The sequence below is a fragment of the Lepisma saccharinum genome, chromosome 1, assembly GCF_977018435.1.
Source record: "Lepisma saccharinum chromosome 1, izLepSacc3.1, whole genome shotgun sequence".
Classification (NCBI taxonomy): domain Eukaryota; kingdom Metazoa; phylum Arthropoda; class Insecta; order Zygentoma; family Lepismatidae; genus Lepisma; species Lepisma saccharinum.
The window spans coordinates 206,175,221-206,193,339 of NC_139229.1; the positions used below are offsets into that span (position 1 = coordinate 206,175,221).

At 41.1% G+C, this 18,119-nt stretch overlaps 1 protein-coding gene across 2 annotated transcripts in view; it reads left to right on the top strand.

Moving 5' to 3' along the window:
- Window positions 1-1,848: 1,848 nt before the first annotated feature.
- The window catches only part of LOC145978427 (protein argonaute-2-like), a 97,777-nt gene continuing 81,506 nt past the window's right edge, over window positions 1,849-18,119 (top strand). For both annotated transcript variants that reach the window (XM_083111065.1, XM_083111074.1), the window contains exon 1: window positions 1,849-2,019. The gene's annotated coding sequence lies outside the window, so the exon portion shown is untranslated. The remainder of the gene's footprint in view (window positions 2,020-18,119) is intronic.

The following is an 18,119-nucleotide window of genomic DNA, read 5'->3' on the forward strand; positions in this document are numbered from 1 at the left end:
TAGGGGAAATGAAAATTCTGTAATGTAAATATCTTATAGTAAATAAATTCCATTCTAAGGCAGCGGCGGCTCAAGGGGGAGAGCCGCCGTGCCATGGCACTACCCTCAGAAGAAATGCATACATAGTCCAAGTATTGGTAAATTAATACATTGATAGTTTACAGACAAGGAGATTCGAATCTTGCTATCGGTCAAGCTGACGTGACGACCGCCCCAACCACAGACTAGATATGAACAGCCCCAACCTTCTCACTGCATCGCCAGCTGTTTCGTACCCTCGGCGAGGCAGCGGTCGGCGCCACGCAAGAGCTGGCCTAACCAAGTTGAAACACGTGAGAAGAGAAGTCTCAGCGAGTAACATTTCCACCATGAGCCGGGAAGAAGGTGGCAGGGGGTGGTGTTAGCCAATGGGATTAGCCCATAAGACACCAGCCGTGCCCGTTTTCGCTTTGGCACAGCGAGGGAACTTTCGCAGTGTTGACACAGTTGCCATCTTCAGAGATAAGTCGCTAAATACGACGGATTTGTAAGACCCATTGGGGAAGTAATTCTTGAAAAAGGTACTATCTACTTTTCTGCCAACTTTTGGAGAAACGAACCTAGTATTTTTCCAAAGTTAAATGAACATTTTGATAATAGAAAGATGCGCCTAGAGGGCCATCCAGACTTTTTAAAAATATAAAAGTAAAAAATCCTATGGTGATGCGAGTTTTCTTTGGCATTTCGACAATTTCTTTTTACATCAAATGTCTAGAATATTTTCAACATCCAGTTGGAATACGTGCGCATGAGGGAGGAGAAGGTGAGAAGATTTCTTCCTCTTGTAATTGTGTTTTTAGTGAAGTGTCCTGTAGTGTTTAAAGATAGGTTAGTGAGAGAAGATGAATCGTATTAGTGTTTTATTACTTAAACCCACACTGTTTTCCACGTTACCAAACGAGGATAAACATCTTGGCCAGTGGGGCAACCTCAAGGAGGGAGCGGGGGCATTTTTTTTTCTTCGATTTCTTGATCACGTTGGCACTACCCATCATACTTGCCGCCGGCCGCCACTGTTCTAAGGTATATAAAGGCATTGAAAAACATGGACTTAAGATATCAAAAGTGTTTTAAAAAACAACGCAAGCGGCGCTTGCCCCGCCTTTCTTTACCGCACGCATCTGCCACTTTCTAGGGCTTTCCTGCGTTCTGTCATAGTATGGTCATAGTTATCAAATCGACGAAGCATAGGTTGTTGTAGCCTTGTTTAAAACTTGGTAAACAGTGATATGTTTTTGCGATTAGAAGCAGAATAGTTGAGTTGTTGGTACTGTCAACTTGAAAAGATTCAGCTCTTAATGTTTATTAAATTTGATTACTGTTTTTGTCCTCAGAAACTCTAGACTAATACTGAGATAATCGTGTTACTTGGCACTCTAAAAACGGAAGTCATAGCTTCGATTCTTGGCTCAAATTTCGCCTTTTTGTATGCTCAATTAATCAGTTATCCACATTTACCGTTTTCTTCTCTGTGATTGTGATCAACAAATTGGTTCTCAATATGTTTGTATCCCCCCCCCCCCCCGGTCTTGGGAGGGGATAAAATTTTCTCTGAATTTAGGCTGGGTGTGAGCACCCAACGATTTACTCCACTGCTAATAAATACGATAACAAATTGGGTCAAGTAAATAAACACGTTTTAGCCACTGGCCCCGCCCTTCGACACATGACCTCATCAAACGAACGAATGGATTTATGATGACGTCAGAACACAGAAGGGCAGGGCTTGCGTTGGTTTCTGTCTCGTCCTCGTCCTATTCGGGAAATTCCCTATCGTACATGTTCTCCCCGAAGAATTTTTTTGACTGAAGCCAGAATATGTACCAGACGTTAATGCGTGACGTATGATCGGTGTCGTTGCATGTTGAAACCAGTTTACAGCTCAACTATTTTATGTGGTGCAGGTACAATACGACACTGACTTGCAAGAGAGAGCGAAGAAGTATGTTTATTTCGAATAGGAAGTGTCATTTGTTGTAGGTACGTATTTTCGAGTTGAAAACGATGTTTATTTCGAATAGGAAGTGTCATTGGTTGTAGGTACGTATTTTCGAGTTGAAAACGATGTTTATTTCGAATAGAAAGTGTCATTTGTTGTAGATACGTAGTTTCGAGTTCTTATCAATATGATATGAAGAAATATGCTGTTATTCTTTATTTTTTCATCGAATGGAAGTGTAAACCATGTGTTGTTCTTGTTGAAACTGTGAATGGACAAAAATTTGTTCCTTATCTCATGTGAAGTCGCTGCTGTGTAATCGAGGGGTCCCGGGTTCGATACTTGGTGTAAACACACAGTGGTTCGGATTCCACTTTAAACTGTATGTCCAATTACGCATAGCCTTCCTTTTCTTGAAGTGAACTTATACAAGCCCAAGTTCTGATTGTTGAATTCAGATTTCATCATGCTACACGATTGTTTTTCATGATTCGATTTCTATTTATGTCTGTTAACACACACGTCGGAGTTTTAGCGATTACTTACTCCTTCTTTGCTTGAGAATGGTTTTCAGTCTGGTTTTCACTTCTGTATACTCATAAAGGATTCTTTCCTTGCAACCAGCCATTCGTTTAGTGCAAAGCTGTAGCTAAGGGAGGGGTAGAAGCATTTGTTGTTGTGCCTTACTTAAATAGAGGTACTACTTTACTATACCAGAGACACCTATCAATGATTTATTTTGCAATTTTTTACATTGCTAACGTACTATTCTGCATTGCAGAACATTTATTTAGGTGAAATAATGAATTTCTAACGAAAATAATGTCTATTTCTTACATTAACGAGTACTTACTGTTGTTCCTTATTTCCCACAAACCATCATGGGGACGAGGTATGCCTATTAGGTTAGGTTAGGCCTGTTAGGTTAGGTTCCATTAGCACTCCTTTCATTCAATTTAGCAAATACGGACAATACGGAGTGTATTGTGCTCTCGTGCAGAAAGCAAGTGGCGGCAGCAGCAATAGCGCGTCGGAAATAGATTTTCGTACAAAACCACATGCATTCGCATTAAAATGGATCAAAACTACATTCCCGAACATCAACAATGCTACAGAAAATGATTTGCGTAAGTACTTTCTCCTGTAAATTTGAAGAAATCCGTCTCTGGTATAGTAAAGTGTTACCGTTTGTACGTATACAGATATTCGGTAACAGTATGGTATAGTGAAAACACATTTCTTCAAATTTACAGGAGAAAGTACTTACGGAAATAAGTTTCTGTAGACTTTTGGGAGCTCGTGGATGTGTTTTCTCCCTTCGTTCAACTTATTCGTCCGGTAAATCATGTTTTTTTCAACATTAATGTATCTCCGGTACACGATAGTTCTTGCCACCATTACCGTCGACTACGTGAATCAAATGTTCCATGTGTTCGATTATGTAATCCCCTGTTATTGTTGCAACCACGTGGTAGTTTTACGGATGATGTTTGAGCATTTTTTTTTCCAATTTAATTTTCTATGTTTGCCTAACCTAACTGAACTTAACCTAACCTTCCATGAATGGTTTGTGGATCAATTTTCGCTTAAAAACCTTCTGTGAATAGTTTGTGTGGCATTTTTCGGTTAATAAGGTTGGAAACACTGCATATCAGCTGAGGATAGACAACGTGAATCAAGATTTGCCCGCCATGTTGTGTGTAACGAAAGCGAATTAGCAATGAACAATAAATACTTGCAATGTGAAAAATTACGCTTTATTCAGTGAAAAAAGCAAAATCCCATGTTAAAAAATGTTCTGCTATGCATACCAGGTAACTACAAATGTAAATAATTAGGAAATAAACGAGTGAAATGTGTTTTCACTATACCATACTGTTACCTAGATATTCTTCTGAATGAAGGATCATTATTGACCTCTTGGTGTGCAATGATAAAAAATCATTGAAATGAAACTAATCCATGCAAAAAAAGATATCTTACTATATGAATAGCGTATATATTTCTTAGGCAACAATTAGGGGTGTATATGAATAGCATATATATTTCTTAGGCAACAATTAGGGGTGTAAGGGGTGCTCCTTCCACATAGTGCACCCAATAGTCAACCTCACTTCCACGTAGTACACCCTGGACTGCAGACTAACGAGGCGACTGGCCCAATGGCCAGTATAATTTTGTTTGTGTTGTCCTGTGTTTTTTGTCCTTATTTGTGCTGAGTGCTCCTTTACAGCCTCAGCTTTTAATGAAAGTCAGAAGATTTTAATATTTTATGATTTTAGATATGCAACGTTAGAGTTGTTATGTGTAACGATAAGGGGCTGGACCCCGTATAATGTGACGGGTGCAAAATAGCCTATACAGATGTATTTTATTCTTTAATATGAAATTTATAGTTCTCTCATTTTCCCTGTGTGGTGTAGATAGAAGATTCTATATGTTCGAAAAACGTTTCTGGTAGTTTTATATTTTGATCATTGTCCATTTTATTCTGTTCAGTTTTGGTTAGTAGTAGCTTCATTTCCTTTTTTTTCCCCTTTCTATGCAAGCTGCCACTCTAGCTGTGTCGCGGTGAAGACTACTAGGAGTTTTTTCCTATTTTTGTTTTTCTTAGTTTCAAAATTCAGTCTGTTTACAATCCAAAATCTGTCTTTTCTATTAGCCTTTGTAATTGTAACTTATGAGTGGGGTAGTCCTTGCCATTACATTATTTTTTTTCTTTTCATGCAAGGAATGCATATCTTTGGCCCATTTTTTTAGGACATTTCCCCTCCTTAGAATGACTTTCTAAGTCACACTGGGCACAAAGCATTGTCTCACTAAGCAAAGCAAAAAAAATTAGATCAACATATTACCTCTCATGTATCCTTTGTTGCGTACGATTGGTAAATGTATAATGAATCAAAACTGGGCCAAATTTGTATGCAAGAGCCGCCATAGCATAGTTGGTAGGACGTGTGACTGCCACGCGAGGGACCAGGTGTGGTTGCTGGAGTGGGTGATCTAAGGTGTGAATTGTTTCAGCCTTGTCCCTGCATAAAACAGCTCTGGGACTAACCCAGTTTCAAATCAATGGATACCTGGGGGGTAAAGGTGGCCGGAGCATGGTGTTGATCAGATCACATCACCTCCGAAATGGCTCGAAATCATGAATAGGGGGGGGGGGGCCCTACCTCAGATCCTCTAAATATGCTTTCATGGCATGGGGCTATATGCACGGGGAACTTCACTTATGCACACAAGCATGGACACACACACAAACACAGACAGGGAATTTTAAGAACCCACTCTTTGAAAACAATAAGCTTAGCACTTGGAAGAAAGTATTGAGTTCAAATTTCAAGTACAGTATGAATGTTTAGGACTTTCCTCATCAGTACCATGTGTTTGTTAGCTCTTTATTGTCTCAAAAACCAGAATAGTGACATGAAATGTCTAAAATGTAAATTACCACTTTGAGATAACCGATAAGAGATTTTGTTTACGTAATTCGACTTCGTCTGACAAATTATATGGGTTTGCGCAAATGAAAGTGAGACTCTTGGTTTTTTCTGTAATGATTTATTGGTTGGAATATATGAATATATAGGAAGTAAAAGATCCATGGGATACATATCCTCAACACATAATCACCTTGTCTATTGAAGCAAGTGTTCCAGCATGTCACAAGGGTAAGGATGCCCTGAGCGAAGAACGTCTGTGGTTGACTGCGGCAGCAATCGACGAGAAGTGCCCATTGCTTTTGGATTGGCTTGACGCATGTGGGACTCTCAACTCAACCACATACTGCACTACCCTAAACAAAATTAAATCAGCCCTCAAGAGTAAGGGACCTGGAATGTTGTTCAGTGGGGGTCTTCTGTTGCACAACAATACACACCCTCATCTTGCACATGTGTGCTGTGATCTGCTGGGAAGTTCTCGATGATCCTCCCTACAGTCCCGATTTTTCGCCCTGGGACTACCACATCTTCGGTCTACTAAAAAAACATCTGAAGGGCCGCCGGTTCGCCAACGATGCTGAGGTCTGTGATGCCGTTGAAGATTGGTTCCGCAGTCAATCATGGACGTTCCTCGCTCAGGGTATCCATACCCTTCTGACGTACTGGGACACTTGCTTGAACAGACAATGTGACTATGTGTAGAGGATATGACACCCATGGATCACTTTTACTTCCTGTATGTTCATATATTCCAACCAATAAATCATTACAGATAAAAAAACAAGAAGAGTCTCACTTTTATTTGGGCACCCCTTCACGTAATATCATTCCTTACTGGAAAAAAGGGAGCTGTTTACAGTAATTCGTCCATGCACAAAATACTCACTTTCTCATTTCATAAATATTAAGACTTTAAGCCATATGCTATTATACATAAATATAATATAAATACAATTTGTGGTGTAACTATTGGAATTACTTCATTGAGTTTCTCGGTCGAAAGGGAAGGGCATTGCCATCTTCGATTTGAAATTTTACGCAAATAAAAATACATTTTGTAAATTTGTAAAAGTTCAGAGCCGTAGCTAGGGGGTGGCAAACAATCTAAATTAAAACCTTACAAAAGAGAGAATGCGGGCCCCTATTAAATTAATTTTGTTTTCAGTTTGCAATAATTTGGATCTGAAAATTTTCTTGCGAGCGAAGCGAGCAATATCATTCTTTTCTTTAATGCATTGTAAATTACGAGAGAGAGAGAAGTAAGACCAACTATGTACTTCAGACTGTTACTGGTAATCAGTTTGGTCTTAAATGCATGAACAATTGTTTGATTTATTGAGAGATTTATATCATTTTTGCTGTTTGTTATGAGGAAGATGAATTGATTGTGTAATCTATTTCAATAATATGTTATATATTTTGTGTGCTTGTTTTCAATTATTAGCTAATGTGAAATTGAACGTGTTGAAAAAATATTTCAAATCGTTTGTCCAACACAAATGATTTAACACAGACTTCTCCCCCTTTTGATTGTTTTACTAGGATAATAACGTCTTTGATGCTACTACTACTAATAATAATTAATACTATTATTTTTATTGGCATCCTGGTACTTGCCTCTCCCATACAAAAATTCGTGGTTGCACCTATGCTAAAACATGCATGCATATTTCATATTATCTTTATTTTCAACATTGCACCCCCTAAATTTTATTCCGCACCCCCTCAGCACCTCTAGATGATTAATCGTGGTGCCGCCACTTAGTCTATATTAGGAAGTTAAACATTTATTGGTGGCCCTTACGCTATATTAAGAAGTTAAACATTTATTTTTGGCCCTTACTCTATATAAGTAAATAATTATTTGTGTTCATTGGTCCCCTTAAGGGCATTGCACATAGGAAAGCATGAAACCGATAGAAATTCATCGCCCCATGACAGTTCAGTAAGGTGACAACTGTATGAGCCGATAACAAGTGTACAAGTGGACTGAGAAGTTCAAGCAGGGCATAACCAGTGTTGAAGATTCTCTGAGTCCAGGTTGCTCTGTCACTGCAGTCACGGAAACTAACATTGCTCAAGTGGAGGACTTGATACGTATTACTGTCAGTGAAATTGCTTCCCAGATGGGAATAAGTGTAGGATCAGCCCACCATATCAGTCATGACATACTGAGGTTCAGGAAAGTGGGTGCCGAAACGTTTGACACCGAAAATGAAGGAGAGACCTGTTGATGTGTGCATGGAGGTTTTGTGCCATTATGAAGCTGACGGTGAGGCATTTCTTCATTGTAATGTCATTCGAGATGAAAGTTGGGTTCATTTTTATAAACCAGAACGTAAGAGGACAACAATGGAATGGCGACATTCTTCGTCTCCCAGACCGAAGAAGGTGCGTGGTCAACGGAGTGCCAGAAATGTCTTGTTAACTTTGTTTTGGGACCACAGGGGGCCAAATCTTGAACATTACATGCCCAGAGGTCATAATGTAAACAGTACCACCTACTCCGACCATTTGCACGAAAAACTGAAACCAGCCATGCTGCAGAGACGACGTGGTCTGCTGTCCACTGGTGTGCCTTTTCTCCATGACAATGTGAGACCACACACTAATAATGTCACATTGTCATCAAAGCTAACATCAAGAACCTAACGTTTGAGTGCTTACCCCACCCTCCATATTTGCCCGATCTCACACCTTCCGATTTCCACACCTTTGGCCCACTGAAAGATGCACTAAGTGGATCGAGGTTCCAGAATGACAACGAAGTCCAGTCAGTGGTGCATGAGTGATTACGCAAGCATCCAAAATATTTTTTCCCTGTGGAATCAGTGCCCTTATCAAGCACTGGCATAGGTTAATTGAACTGGGGGGGGACTATGTTCAAACATAGTACTGTAGTTTTTTTGGTGCTTGTAATAAATATTTGTTACAACATATTTCCGGTTGTATATTGAATGAGCCTTGTAATTATTTGTGTCTATTCGTTCTCTTAAGGCGATTGCACATAGGAAAGATTGTTTGGAAGAGTAGCATCCTTGTGTTCCTTAGTGTATATTAGGAGATAAATACGTTTAATAGTATTGATTAACCACTTACGTGAGTGAATATGAAGTCTTATTAGGACAACGTTTCTGAGGTCAGACTGCCTCCTTCATCAGGTTCGTGATGTTTCTAGGCACAGAACAGTGCCGCGTAGAAGAAGTGTCGATAGAGGATTTGGTTAAGGGTTAAGGTTATTATATATATATTATATATTTTTATTATATTAAAATAACTAAAAAGGATCCCAAGTGGCCGTTACGAGCCCAGGCTGGTTATGAAGAGGCCTACCCTGGTGAACAGCCCCCACTTCAACCGGAAGGAAAAAGCTACCTCTCCTCCTATAAACTGTCCCTCCTTTATCTCTTATGTCACCAATCCAAAGTGAATTCTTGTTCTTCTTCTGAGGCTTTGATGACCTCAGAAGTAACATGGAAACCTATTGTTGTGTCAATTTCCACTGCCTTATCCCATTTTTTAAGAAAACTGATCCATCCGTCCTCTAAATTACCGTCGTCTCTGTTGAGTTTATTCCTATTTCCTGTGCAAATATACGCGACTTCATAAACATTTCTATTTAATTTATTATTATGTTTCCTAATAACTTCTCCTTTTACAATCTTATGCCCACTTTCAATTATATGTACAGAGAGACCAGTTTTGGGTACTCCCTCCCCGATATCCTTGTCATGCTCGCCCCATCTTATGCACATGCTTCTTCCGGTCTGTCCTATGTATTCTTTGCTGCATTCGCATTCTATCCTATACACTCCTTTTTGTTCTTCCGGGATTCCCTGCAAGCGTAAATGAGTTCTGGACCGTAAAGAACCTTTTTAGCTGTAAAGTATTTCAACTTGGTCCAGGGACCTTTTTTCTGGCTGAATTCAAATACAGTCCAGGGACCTTTTTTCCAGCTGAATTCAAATACAGTCCAGGGACCTTTTTTCCAGCTGAATTCAAATACAGTCCAGGGACCTTTTTTCCAGCTGAATTCAAATACAGTCCAGGGACCTTTTTTCCAGCTGAATTCAAATACAGTCCAGGGACCTTTTTTCCAGCTGAATTCAAATACAGTCCAGGGACCTTTTTTCCAGCTGAATTCAAATACAGTCCAGGGACCTTTTTTCCAGCTGAATTCAAATACAGTCCAGGGACCTTTTTTCCAGCTCAATTTAAATACGTTCCAGGAATCTTTTTTCAGGCTCATTTTAAATGTGGTCCAGGAACCCTTTTTCAATAAAACAATATGCAACTTGGACCGAATTTAAATTGTGCGAGAAAGAAGGTTCCGATCCTCCAATGGAACCCAATAGAACCCATTGGAATTTATGAGTTCCTGGGCCTTTAACAACCGTGAAGAGTAGTATCTTTGTGTTCCTTATTCCATATTAGTAACTTAAGTTTTAGTAAGTTAAACATTTATCAGTGGCCCTTAATCTATATTAGTAGTTAATTATTTGCATCCATTGTTCCCCTTAATGCTATTCCATATAGCAAAGATTGTTTGGAAGAGTAGCTTCCTTGTGGTTCTTATTCTGTATTACTAAATTAATAATTTATCGGTGGCCCGTACTCTATATTAGTAAATAATTATTTGCATCCATTGTTCCCCTTAAGGCCATTCCATGTTACAAAGATTGTTTGGAAGAGTAACATCCTTGTGTTCCTTACTCTCTATATTAGGAAGTTAAACATATATCGATCTGTTGATTTGTCTTATTTTACTTCACTTTCTGCAATTTTGGCCTTATCGCGATAATGATGAGTGATGATGATATGATGAAATTCAAAGGGACACCCACTTTGCCACGAAGGTCAGATTACAAGATGCAAACCTAGTATAATTTGATCTTCGTTGACACGTGGCACCCTGTGTTTGGCGTAATTGTAAAATCTATCACACTGGTTCTGAACCTTGGTGAGACTGCAACATAGCAAACTCTTTTCTTTAAAGTCGATGTCCAAAATTTTGCTCGTAAATACCTTAATTTTATTTATTTATTTAACAGAAGATTCCAAATACAGCGTTCGCCAATTTACTTTGGAACATATTAACAGAAAATAATGAAAAAGAAAATAAGATAATAACATAATATAAAATTACATGTACAAACTTATACTTTTAGTTAACATTCTTCTAAAATGTGCCAGATTTTCAAAAATGTCTATGACTTGTTAGAGTACTATATTGGCTGGGCAGTCTATGGAACATAGAATGCTGGATGAGGCGCAATCTTGGCTTCTGAGAAGCGAAAAGTTGAGTGCTTATAGTTGAGTGGGCCGGCACTCGAAAGTGAATTTCCTGGAGAAGGCGGTCAGTTCTGATGTTGCCATTCACTATTTTATGCAGGAATATATGGTCTGCCAGTCTATGTCTCTCGTAAGGAGTTTGGATATTTAACTTTTGCAGAAGAATAGACTTAAAAGTGTTTTGTTGATGGAATCTGTTGTCGAGCAATGGCCAGGAAGAAATTTAGAACGAAATTCAGTCTTATCTAAGTTTGACGGGCATGCCATAGACCAGATCGGAGAGCAGTATTAATTTTTGGTGAAACAAAAGATTTGTAAAATGTGCTGAGAGCAGACAGAATATTTTGGTAAAATGATAGACTAGATCAGGCATACGCAGAGAAACCTTAGTGACTGCGGAGATGTGCTCAGAGAAGGGGAGTTTCTCATCAAATATGATGCGTAGGTCCTTCCGTACGGCAACTCTCTAAACACAGTTACTTTTTATGGAGTAGTTTGTATTTAATGTGTTTTTCTTTAAGGAGAAAGTCGTTGTGGTACGTTTTTGAGGTTTAAGTTTTAAGTTCCATAATTCACACCACTTCATTATTAGAGAATCCAAATTCTTTTGCGGAAGTGCAATGCCACTGAAATTCAAGATTTTACTATACATTTTGCAATCGTCAGCGAACAAGAAAAGGTTTTTGCATGAGTCGGAGAGATATTCTGGAAGGTCATCAAGGTACAGGATGAAGAGAAGAGGTCCAAGGACACTGCCTTGGGGTACACCAAAAGATACAGATAAATTATACTGTAATTATAAGTATTCTTGATGTTAAACATAAATAAATTAACTATGGCTTAATCAGAACAAGTAATAGTTTGATTATGTCTAGTCTTGTTGACAAGTATGAAAATATTTGTCAATGAAAATTGGTGATAAAACTACGTATAATGACTCTTGGAAGCTGGTATAATTAATACCAGGGCCTTGCGGTTGAGTTCACTCATCTAGCACAACCTGAAACGTACAACATAAACAGTAACAACAATAATAATGTGCATTTACTGCTCAAAAAAAAAAGTAGATTTGCTTACACCCCCGCCCCTCTCCTGCAAATTGTAATTCGAATACTTCTTTTAAGATAGAAACTGTAACAAGAACAATTTGTAAGCATGAAGTACAGCTGAGATAGAGCACACCTGTGAGCCTACATTGTGACATACATTATAACTACATGTTTGCATTGCACGTATTTGAAGAATATTGCTAATCTATATAGACACACACAAGTGATGAAGGAGACAGTAAACACTTACCACACGAAGAGAAATAATTCTATATTTCACGATCTGAGTTGCATTTTCAAGGTAGAAGAAAGAAAGATCGGCGTCACATGGAATAGAGGCACAGAATACTGACCGTAGCGTCTCTACAAAGTACTTTAACCAGTGTTTACTGTAAGGTGGGTGGGTAGTTTTCGGAGAGGAGAGGAAAGGGTTACTGGTTGGCTAGGTTGAGTCCAGGTGGTATAGTGGCGTGTATGCCTGCTATATAGGCTTTTTCCCATTGCCTGCGGAAAGATGTGTCAGAGCGGGGTGGGGGGTAAAAGATGGATGATGGCAACATGGAAGCAGTTACTGAAGGTGGTGTTATGGCTGTTGGTGTGGATGGCAACTGTGAAATCTGAGTTTTAGGTGGAGGAACGGTGATTATTGATCCTTAGCTTCAAGGGGGTGGAGGTTCCGCCTAAATAGAAGTTGCCGCAGATTTGGCAGATGAGGGTGTAAATTAGGTTGGATGAGTGGCAGGTGCCCTTAGGGTGAAGGGTGAACTCACCTGCCGCTGTTGGGATCAGGAGGGTGGGGGAGGTGATAAGTATGGGGCAGGTCTTGCGTTGCACCTGTGAGCTGGGGGGAGTGGTGTGGAAGGGGTGGGAGTGTTTCGGATCAAGATGTTTTGGAGGTTGGAGGAAGATGACCCTTGGTTTATCCCGAAAGATGTCCCTGGTGTCAGGATCACTGTGCAGGATGGGGGAGGAGGGAGTGGAGGGTATGTCTGATTTTTGTAATGTGGGGGTGGTATTGGGTGATCAGAGTTGGAGGGTTGGTTTAGGGTTGTTTGGTGTGGTTGTTGGAGGTGGCTCTACTGATTTCTTTGTTGATGAGGGTGGAGCGGTAGCCACGGTTGATTAGGACTTGGTGAAGGCGTAGGTTGTAGTTTTGGCAAGATGAGGGGGATGAGTTGAGGCGCTGGCCTCTGAGAGCAAGGGAAAATGGGATGGCTTTTCATTATCTATCAACTGTTTCTGGCAACACTGATCGTAGAGACGCTACAGTCAGTATTCTGTGCCTCTACTCCATGCGACGCCGATCTTTCTTTCTTCTACCTTGAAAATGCGACTCAGATCGCGAAATATAGAATTATTTCTCTTTGTGTGGTAAGTGTTTACTGTCTCCTTCATCACTTGTATTTATCTGCCCTTCTGGCACCTTTTCTGATCCTATTCATATATATATATATATATGGATAAAAGCAAGGAGGGCCAAAAGGGCTAAGTAAAAATCAAAGAAGGTAAAAGGAAACACTCACCGGACAGAAGAAAAATTCAAAATTTTCGCTAACTTCGCAGCATCATCGGTGTGAGGAGAAAGAGATGGAACCGGAAGTTGGGGCCCTGCAGAGTTGCCGGGTCCCCATCGAAGAAGAAGCAATGCGTAGAACGAAAAGAACACTGTTTCATCACCAGGCTCGTCGTAAACTGTGAGTGTGTAGGATGAGTTGCGAGGGAGGGCGGGAGGGATGGACATTACTGGGTGGCCTTGTTCAGGCCAGGTGGAGTGGTTGCACCATGGCCGATATATAGGCCCTCTCCCATCTTTTGCGAACAGAGGTGTTGGCTGTTCGGGGTAGGAGATGGATGATCGCTACCCGGAAGCAGTCGTTGAAACTGATGTTGTGGTGGTTGGTGTGGACGGCAACAGTGAAGTCCAGGTTGTGGGTGGAGGAGTGGTGGTTATTGATGCGGAGGTTGAGGGCTGTTGATGTTTCCCCCAGGTAAAAATCACCACAGATGTTGCAGGTGAGGATGTAGATAAGGTGTGAGGCATGGCAGGTCCCTTTGGGATGGAGGGTAAATTTGCCAGTGGCCGTGTGCACCTGGAGGGTGTGAGAGGTAATGAGGATGGGGCAGGTCTTGCACCTGGGGCGGTTGCATTTATGGGTAGGGGGGTGTTGGATGTGTGGTGAAGGAGTGTTGTGGACCAGGATGTTTTGGAGGTTGGGGGGACGTTTGAAAACCACTCTGGGTTTGTCGGGAGATATGTTTTTGGTTGGTTGGTTGGTTGTGTGTGCCTGATTTTGTTGAGGTGGGGATGATACTGGGTGATGAGTGCAGGTGGGTTGGTGGCAGCAGGTTTCTTGGTGGTAGTGGTGTGTGAGGCAGCTCGCAATATTTGCTTGGAGGGATATCATCCTGGTCCACAACACTCCTTCACCACACATCCAACACCCCCCTGCCCATAAATGCAACCACCCCAGGTTCAAGATCTGCCCCATCCTCATTACCTCTCACACCCTCCAGGTGCACACGGCCACTGGCAAATTTACCCTCCATCCCAAAGGGACCTGGCATGCCTCAAACCTTATCTACATCCTCACCTGCAACATCTGTGGTGATTTTTACCTGGGGGAAACATCAACAGCCCTCAACCTCCGCATCAATAACCACCGCTCCTCCACCCACAACCTGGACTTCACTGTTGCCGTCCACACCAACCACCACAACATCAGTTTCAACGACTGCTTCCGGGTAGCGATCATCCATCTCCTACCCCGAACAGCCAACACCTCTGTTCGCAAAAGATGGGAGAGGGCCTATATATCGGCCATGAGTGCAACCACTCCACCTGGCTTGAACAAGGCCACCCAGTAATGCCCATCCCTCACCCACCATCCCTCCCAAGCCATCCCATCCCTCCCGCCATCCCTCGCAACTCATCCTACACACTCACAGTTTACGACGAGCCTGGTGACGAAACAGTGTTTTTTTCGTTCTACACATCGCTTCTTCTTCGATGGGGACCCAGCAACTCTGCAGGGCCCCAACTTCCGGTTCCGTCTCTTCCTCCTCACACCGATGATGCTATGAAGTTAGCGAAAATTTTGAATTTTTCTTCTGTCCGGTGAGTGTTTCCTTTTACCTTCTTTCATTATATCTATATATATATATATAGATACACACATACTACCGACAAAAAGTTTGACCTCCATGAAAAACAGCCAAAAAAATCAGTATGGAGTCTTTTATGGTACCAACAGTTCCTGTCCAAGAAAGACGTGACAATGATACACATGGAAAATGCAATGTAGTCTACTTTGAACCTCGCAAGATGTGAAACCAATTTTTTTCCGAATGTGTAGCATGTGTTTGGCAAAATGGAAAGTGACAAAAACGTTGCTGAAGCTGGCAATATTGCAGCTGTGTACGTGAAACCGGTCAGTACGGTAGCCAGCTCATGCACATCCTTATCAGTGGCTCAGGGTCAGTTGCTGTTCATGCAGGCGACATTGTGAGCACATTATTGTGTGTGAGGTGTGCAAGGTAAGTGGAGCTGTGTGAAATGGCCCGTCATTGTGTGGAACAGGTGATTTCAGTTGAAAAGCGTGCTGTGATATGTGCACTGAAAAATGAAGGTTATTTGGAACGCGAAATAGCAAGAAAACTGAATATTTCCAAGACTGGTGTTCGTTGTGCATTGGACAGATACCGTAAAACCAACAGTCCTGTTGACCGTGCATGTAGTGGAAGAGCTCGTGTAACGTCTGCAGCTGACGATAGATATATTACAGTAACTAGCAAACGGAACAGGCGCCTAACAGCACCAGTCGTCGCTGCTTCCCTGAATAACAGCAGAGTGACGTCTGTGTCAACGGTGAAGAATAGGTTGCGTGAAGAAGAGCTGCATGGCAGAGTAGCTGCTAGAAAGCCATTGTTACGACGTGTGAACAAGACGAAACGATTGGCCTGGGCTAAAACGCACAAAGGTTGGACTGTGGATAACTGGAAATGGGTACTCTGGACCAATGAATCCAAATATGAATTATTTGACAGCAACAGGCGAACCTTTGTGCATCAAAAGGTCGGTGAGAGAATGAAAGAAGAGTGGCTTGTTCCCGCAGTGAAACATGGGGGTAGAAGTGTAATGGTGTGGGGATGTTTTGTCGGAAACCAGATGGGGGATCTTCTTAAAATTCAGGGAACATTGGTAAAAGAAGGGTATCATCATATATTGGTGCACCATGCCATCCCCTCTTGTCGTGGTCTTGTTGGTAATGGGTTTATTTTTCAACAAGATAATGATCCCAAACATACATGCAAATTGTGCATGCGGTATTTGGAATTCAAGGCAACAGATGGGACATTAGTTCTCATGACGTGGCCACCACTGTCTGCTGATCTTTCACCAATTGAACTGCTATGGGACTAAATCGATAGGGACATCAGGAACAAGTTACCCAGCAACACTCAACAGCTATGGGAATTCATCAACGATACCTGGCGTAACGTTCAACCATCCTATCTGGACAAACTATTGAAGCTCATGTCACGTGTTTGCGCTGCTGTTCTTAAGGCCCATGGCGGACATATCGATGAAAGCAAAATATGAGGTGACATTAGTATGTATAGTGGATGTACCTACGTCTGTTTGTACATTGCCAAGCAGAGTCTTACATCTGTTTCTTGTAGATTAATTATGCAATACTTGTACATTCATTTCTACTGATTTTTGGCACTTTTTCCTGCTGGTGTTAAACTTTTTGTCAGTAGTGTGTGTGTGTGTGTGTGTGTGTGTGTGTGTGTGTGTGTGTGTGTGTGTGTGTGTGTGTGTGTGTGTGTGTGTGTGTGTGTGTGTGTGTGTGTGTGTGTGTGTGTGTGTGTGTGTGTGTGTGTGTGTGTGTGTGTGTGTGTGTGTGTGTGTGTGTGTGTGTGTGTGTGTGTGTGTGTGTGTGTGTGTGTGTGTGTGTGTGTGTGTGTGTGTGTGTGTGTGTGTGTGTGTGTGTGTGTGTGTGTGTGTGTGTGTGTGTGTGTGTGTGTGTGTGTGTGTGTGTGTGTGTGTGTGTGTGTGTGTGTGTGTGTGTGTGTGTGTGTGTGTGTGTGTGTGTGTGTGTGTGTGTGTGTGTGTGTGTGTGTGTGTGTGTGTGTGTGTGTGTGTGTGTGTGTGTGTGTGTGTGTGTGTGTGTGTGTGTGTGTGTGTGTGTGTGTGTGTGTGTGTGTGTGTGTGTGTGTGTGTGTGTGTGTGTGTGTGTGTGTGTGTGTGTGTGTGTGTGTGTGTGTGTGTGTGTGTGTGTGTGTGTGTGTGTGTCAAAAGATGCAGTGATAATATATATCCATATGCTACGGTCAAATATCTACTTAAAATTAGAATATGTAAAATATTTCATATATTCACAGCTCCATGCATTCAGAGATAAAATTTGATTGTAGTTACATAGAAACAGCCATTTGAGTCAACAATGAAAAGCAATGATATTTAGTGTTGAGACAACAGCATTGTGAATCTGAATTTTTCTGAAATCCTGATTTTATCTAAAATCCAGATTCCTCTGAAATCCGGATTTTATCCAATATCTGGATTCTTTGGTTTTACTAGCCGGATAGCAAAATAATCCATATTTGGCCGTCCCTAGTTCCAACCCCAGATATTTGACTTTGAAGGATCTAACCCAAACCAAGTTGCCAAGGGTGTTTTTTATGTTTGTCTTCTCATCCTCCATTGTGGAATGGTTAGCTTAGCACACTATGTTGCCAGGGGTCTCCGGTTTGAATCCTGACCTGTGCAAGAAGCAAAGTAAAATAAATCGAATCAATCAATCAGTCATCATTCATCCTCCAGAGGTAGCAAGGAGATGTACTGCAAGGAAATAGAATTCTATATCAACTTGGCACCTTATGGTATCACCCATCAATTTAATGCTGACCAGATCCACACACAAATCTCTCTTGGCATTCGTTTTGCTGAATGGCCTTAGGGACTAAAGGTAGCCCATTTCCTGGTTTAACTTGAAACAAGCTCATTTCCTGGTTTAACTGAAACAAATCTGGTGCCTTATCAAAGTTGTTTGTGTGTCTTCAAGCATCATATCAAGAATGCTACAGTGTTCACATCATTGCCAACTTATTTTCTGTTTGGCAAAACTTTTTCCTACTGTTTAATCTGAAGTCTGGTTACATTAGTATCAACCACCAGCCTTCGACTTCTTCTTTTTTAGGAATTCATGTTCAGAATCATAAATATGCACCCCTTCCTCCCAAATAAAAGTGCCAAAATCCATGGGTGTGTTTAGGTTTCACCTGTTTTATGCAACAAAGTTTTTCTTGGTATAATATTCTTAGGCAAATAAGTCATTGAATTTTTTTCCTCTC